Here is a 6,000-nt window from a genome sequence, read left to right as displayed (position 1 = left end):
GCACGCACAAATCTTTTTACGCACACACAAATCTTTTTACGCACGCACAAATCTTTTTACGCACGCACAAATCTTTTTACGCACGCACAAATCCTGTTACGCACACACAAATCTTTTTGACACTATTTTCACTCCATACTTAACGCTCTGCATGGAGGTTGGTTTTTTTTTGGACGACCGATACCTGAAGGAGCCAGTGGATCCAGAACCAGGAGGGATCCGCCGCCATCTTTGTGACTCCACTTTGTGACAGTTCGAGTCTTTGTGACTCGGACTGAAGCCTGGAAAGACGGAGGTCCTGGTGCTGCTGGATGTTTAGCTTGGACAACAGATAAGCTTATTGAACAGAAAGGGGCCCAAATCTTTTTTTATTCCACAAACTATTTGTTAATGGACATTTTCATAACGGACAACTTATGTGCACACTGACTGACTGAACTGTTATATTGAAGGACTAACTGGAATATGTAATTTCTTTTGTTGAAATAAGTTTTAAAGCTACCGTTTAAAAAAACTATTCTCAATTTTCTATATATTAATTTGATATTTTTATATAAGGGTGGACAATTTAAGTTTTATACCTTAATTTTATTTTATTAATTAGTGTTACCTGGATTATTATTTTTTGTGGGGAAAGAAAAATAAACTTGAGTTGTTAAAACTTTTATGCCTTTTTATGACCCTAGAACAAAAGTAACTTTCCTACTGAATTTATTGCTAATTAAATTAAGTAGTGGTTACACCTGTAATGTTCAATTACATAAAATTCAGACAGGATCTATTTCATTACATGTTCACTTCTTACCTGAAATATGTTAAATACAACAAATATTTCTTTAAAGTGTGATCTATTTCATAACTTTACTTGTCACCTTTATTGTTTACTCTGAACTTTTTAATTACGCATTAAATGTGTAAAGATGGTTTGATTGTTTACATTAAATGTTTACTGCATAATATCTGATTCTATAATTGTTTACTTTAATCACATAAAATGTTTATTTAAAATATAATCTTTCATTACATGTTTATTACCTGAAATATTTTAAATATCAATTTTTACTTGAAATGTGATTCATTTCATCACCTGTTTACATGCAACTTGAATCAAACGTTTCATGAATTTTTACCACATTAAATTATGAAATGACAGAAAACAGACACTTCCAACTGAACACATATTTCAACCCAAATGGTTCATGTTCCTCTTCAGAGTCTGCAGCCTTGCTGAGCTTCTCCTCTCCAGGGGTTTCCTCCTCTTCTACAGCCTCCACTGTGTTTTATTTACCTCTTCTGGGGTAAATCATGACAACAGTCTCTGTAACTTGTTGATCCATCATGGTTTTGCTGCATCACCTCTTTAATTGTCGTGCATGTCAGTCCGATGTCGTGGCGTTTACCTCACAGTGACCCAGATTCAGTCTGGATTTATCTAATCCATTTCATGTGTCGGTTTGCCTTGAAGAGGAAATAATATCAGAACACATCAGTATTAATACTGTAAACTTGATAACACCAGTAAAATAGTTTACTTCACAATAATGGAATAACCTCGATGTTCACTGACAAAACTCAGACTATGCTACATAAAAAATATCAGCCCGACTTAAACAAGGTTGACCCACTTAAATGAACTCAATGAAACTGAACACGAGTCACCAGGACAAAATCATAGCAAAACATTATGACACAACAGCAACAGAGCGAATTTAAACACTAACCAGAATGGACATGTCTGGAGCAAACTGGTAGATATCTTGGGATGTTGGAGAACGTAACATCAGGACGTCTCACCGCTGATAGCCAGGACATTCGTCTCCTTTCCGTTAGCTCCCACAGTTTAGCTCTGATAGCTTAGCTCCGATAGCTTAGCTGTGATAGTTTAGCTCCGATAGCTTAGCTCCGATAGCTTAGCCTCCTCATGTTGTTTACAGAAAACAGTGAAACTAAAATCCATTTTCCATCTTTTTAACCGTTTCGGTCGTGTCATTGGACATTACATCCAATAACGCAGCAAGTTCGAACCATTGCTAAATAATTTTAAGTAACTTAGATTCAAAAATTCTAAATATCTGTGAGACAGTCGTTTTGTCGGTTATGTTTATGGCCTCACAAGATGGCGCTCATATCCCTACGCCTAGAGCCGTGACGTCACTTTCCAAAGCTCTATAGGGTAGTAATAAAGATATTACTAAGGCGAAGTATGTAGATTTTTTTTTTTTTTTACCCTTTCAGGGGGTCTTTTGTGGCTCTAGTGTCCCTTATATGACAGCAGGCTGACAGGAAACAGGAAATCAGAGGGGGGGAGACATGCGGCAAATGTTGTCGGGTCCGGGAGTCGAACCCGCGACGGCCGCGTCGAGGACTCAAGACCTCCAAATATGGGTCGCCCTAACCACCACGGCACGCCCTGAAATGGAGCATTTTAAATAAGATCAGGAAAACTTCTAACAGTAACAATTATCCACAGAATTTTAAAATAATGACCAGAATATTACCAATATGAAGAGTAAATAAATTCAATAGTTATTTTGTGAATATAGGAGAAAAAATACCTGCGATAAAAACAGCAACTCATCTAAATTATGCTGAGAATAATAAAAGTTTAATGTATCTGAACCCATTAAATAAATCACTGATATTGTGAATAAATATAAAAGTAAATCATCCACTGATGATGATCTAAACATTAAAACCATTAAAAAGGTGATTGAATGTCTAAACATTAACTTTTATAATTTATCATAATTTTATTTAACGGGACAATTTTCCAACAAAATGAAAATAGCAAAGATCAAACCAATATAAAACCAGTATAAAAGTGGCAATAATCACTAATTACAGGTTTGTCTCTCTTCTCTCTCATGTCTCTAAAATCCTAGAAAAACTTTTTAAGAAGAGAAAATTCATAAACAGTCAATATGGATTCAGAGTAAATCGGTCAACATCATGTTGAAAATGGATCAAAAATGTACCGCACACAGAGCAGAAAATCAGCCAGTACAAGTAATCAGACTTTACTTATTTTATTCTTTTTTAGCGCTAAAAAAGGAGACGCTTACCCTTACAGACTAGATGTGGATGTGACCGAGTCTATACAGCATCTGATCAAAAACGGGAAGACTCGTTTACTATACTACGGATGCACCTGGTGGTCATCTGATGTCTTACGTCATTTTATCAACTAAGTTTCTATTTCCTGGGAGACGGGAGTCTGAGGAGTTTCTATAGATGTTACAATTACAAGGGCCTTTGTGTGAGAATATGAGTGTGTGAAAGCATGTGAATGTATTTGAGCTTGATAAGCGCCTCAACAATCACCAGCTGTAACTGACTTAATAGAAGAAATGACCAATGAACAGATAGTCAGAAATGATCTGGGAGTTTTTATAGATCTACAGAAAACTTTGACACAATAAATCAAGATATCTGTCAGGGAGAAGTTCTGAACTGGATGAGTTATTTAAAGAGCAGAAAACAATTTGTGAAAATGGGAGATATTGAATCTGGCGATTGTATGTGGGGAACCTGAAACTGGGACCAGTTTGATTAAGTTTGTATATAAACAACATAAACAAAGTGTCTAATCTACAGTGAACCCTCGTTTTTCACATGGGTTGTGTTCCGAAAACAAACCATGAAGTAGTTACCTTTATTTTTTACAATTATTATACAGCATAATTAAATACTCTACATTGAAACCAAAGAACAAAACCTGTTTTCAGGCACAAGCATTTTTTTAAACAAATAGAACATTTTGTTACAAATAACTACAGTAAAATGATCATTTTAATCATCAATATGAAGTACAGTAGCACAAATTGTGACTCTCGTATTTCACTGACCCTCTGACTGTGACTCCGCAGCCTGAGTCAGGCTGCGGAGTCAGGCTCTTCTGCAGCCTGACTCTGCAGCGACACAGTGTGGACGCTACGTGCGTCCGCACTGTGTCTCTTCTGCAGCCTGCGGTGCAGGTGTGTTTTATTCAGAAATATTGATATACTTTATGAATAATTGTCCAGTGGTCATTTAATGTTTTATTTCACTAATATTTTATTAATGTGGTTTACCAGTTTGGATAATCTGACTTCCTATCAATGAAGAAAAAACATGCTAAGCAAAAATACCTGCAGGCCAGGGCCGGTTCTAGACGGGGGCCAAGAGGGATTCTAAAGAAATTATACTAAATAAATGTCTTTTTTAAATACTCAGTGGTAGATATTTTTTCTTCACAATTTTCTTTTTAAGGTATTATTAAAAATACATAAAATTATTTTAAATAAAAATGAATTTAATGAATTAAAAATGATGGTACTTTAACTGCTGTATGGAGATAGGATCACACTTTCCATCTAATAAATCAGGATCTGCAACCTGAATCTCTGGAGACACAAGTGGCTCTTTGTTCACATTATTAAATGATGAAATATTAATCTGTTTTTGTTTAATTCTATTTTTAAGTGTCTCCATAAAAACACTGTCTGCACGGCCCTGTGGTAAATCTGGCCTAGAACCAGCCTCTAAAGAAAACAGTAAAGATCATTATATATATATTATTTTATATATATATATATATATATATATATATATATATATATATATATATATATATGTATATATTGTTGTTGCGCAACACCCCCCCCCCCTCCTTTCTCCTTTCTCTCACTCTCTGCCTCTCGTACTCTCGTACTTCCTCTTCTGAGAGGGGAGATGTGCTACCAGCTCTCCTTCTAACGGGTTAATTGAGTTTCCTAAATCTGCTGGGATTTACCCTGTCCAGAACTGAAGTAAACTCTGTTTAATCTGGTTTCGAGAAATGATTCGCCTGGTTTTCTGACGGCCTCCATCCAGGTGTCCCACCCTTCTTCCCCCTGTGAATTAGCCAGACTGAGCAGCCTACAGCCAACTAGTTTCACAGAGCACACCTGTTAACGGTCGCTCGTTCTCTATTTTACAACTTGCATTTGTTATTGAACCAGGTAGGTTTTAGTGACTCGGGCGAGTCCCAAGGATGACGTTTTAAATTTGGACTACCAGCAACCTAAAAACATTTTCCACTTTTTCCTCTCCAGAATCAAACATCACAGCTATTTTACAACCATCAAAGAACTTTAAGGTGACTCATTAACTGAATGTCCACAACATCTTTTAGATTTTCTTTATGCTAAATATTTTATTAGTAAGGCATTTTTGCAAGGGTCAGTACAGCTTAATTCAGTAGCAGAAATAATCAAATAAGTAAAATCAATCATCTAGTCTATCTTTCCCTACTGCTGACTGAGAACTAAAAAAGGGAACCTTTGAGAGAGACGGACGGAGTTTGGCGTTTCGAACCCCAGACCTGGCCTGATGATGAAGAAGGTGCTGCAGCAGGAGGAGGAAGCTGATCAGCGAAGGCAGGAATCTCTGTAGGTCTGATGAGCCTCCTCTCCGCATGGATGCTGAGGTCACACAGGACTTGGTGCTGGCAGGAAAAAAGGCACCAGTTCTTCTTCTTTGTCTTTGCCTTTGTCTTCATCTTTGTCTTTGGGGTCTGAACCCAGCTGATGAGAGAAGTGCGATTCGAAGCCACAGGTTGTGGGCCTGACCGGTTGGTCTCCATGAGCGGGACAGTCTTCGGCTCTGTGGCCCCGGCTCTTCTTCAGCTGCAGAGTTCTTTGTCCATCTCGATCTTGGCTCGAAGCTGCCCGGAGGATCCAACGAAAGGTTCCTCTTTTGCACCTACTTTTTATAGGGTTTATCCACCCTTTTGGTGCGTTTTCATTGGCTGTCTGCTTAGACAGATGACCTCACATCCATCACTGTCCTTCAGACATTATGTCCTAATGTCTGTGCTAATGTCTCGGGGTTGCTCAACCTCCTGTGTCTGTTGCCTTTCACCTTTTCTCTAAATAAGGCGTTGATCATCTCTGCTCTCCTGTTAGTTCCTTGCCTTTCACCTTTCACCTACTCTCTACCTCCAACATATCAGTGATGTTTAATTGCAGTTACACCTTTTTA

This window comes from Xiphophorus hellerii, chromosome 14, assembly GCF_003331165.1.
Source record: "Xiphophorus hellerii strain 12219 chromosome 14, Xiphophorus_hellerii-4.1, whole genome shotgun sequence".
Taxonomy (NCBI): Eukaryota; Metazoa; Chordata; class Actinopteri; order Cyprinodontiformes; family Poeciliidae; genus Xiphophorus; species Xiphophorus hellerii.
This window is presented reverse-complemented; position numbering follows the sequence as displayed.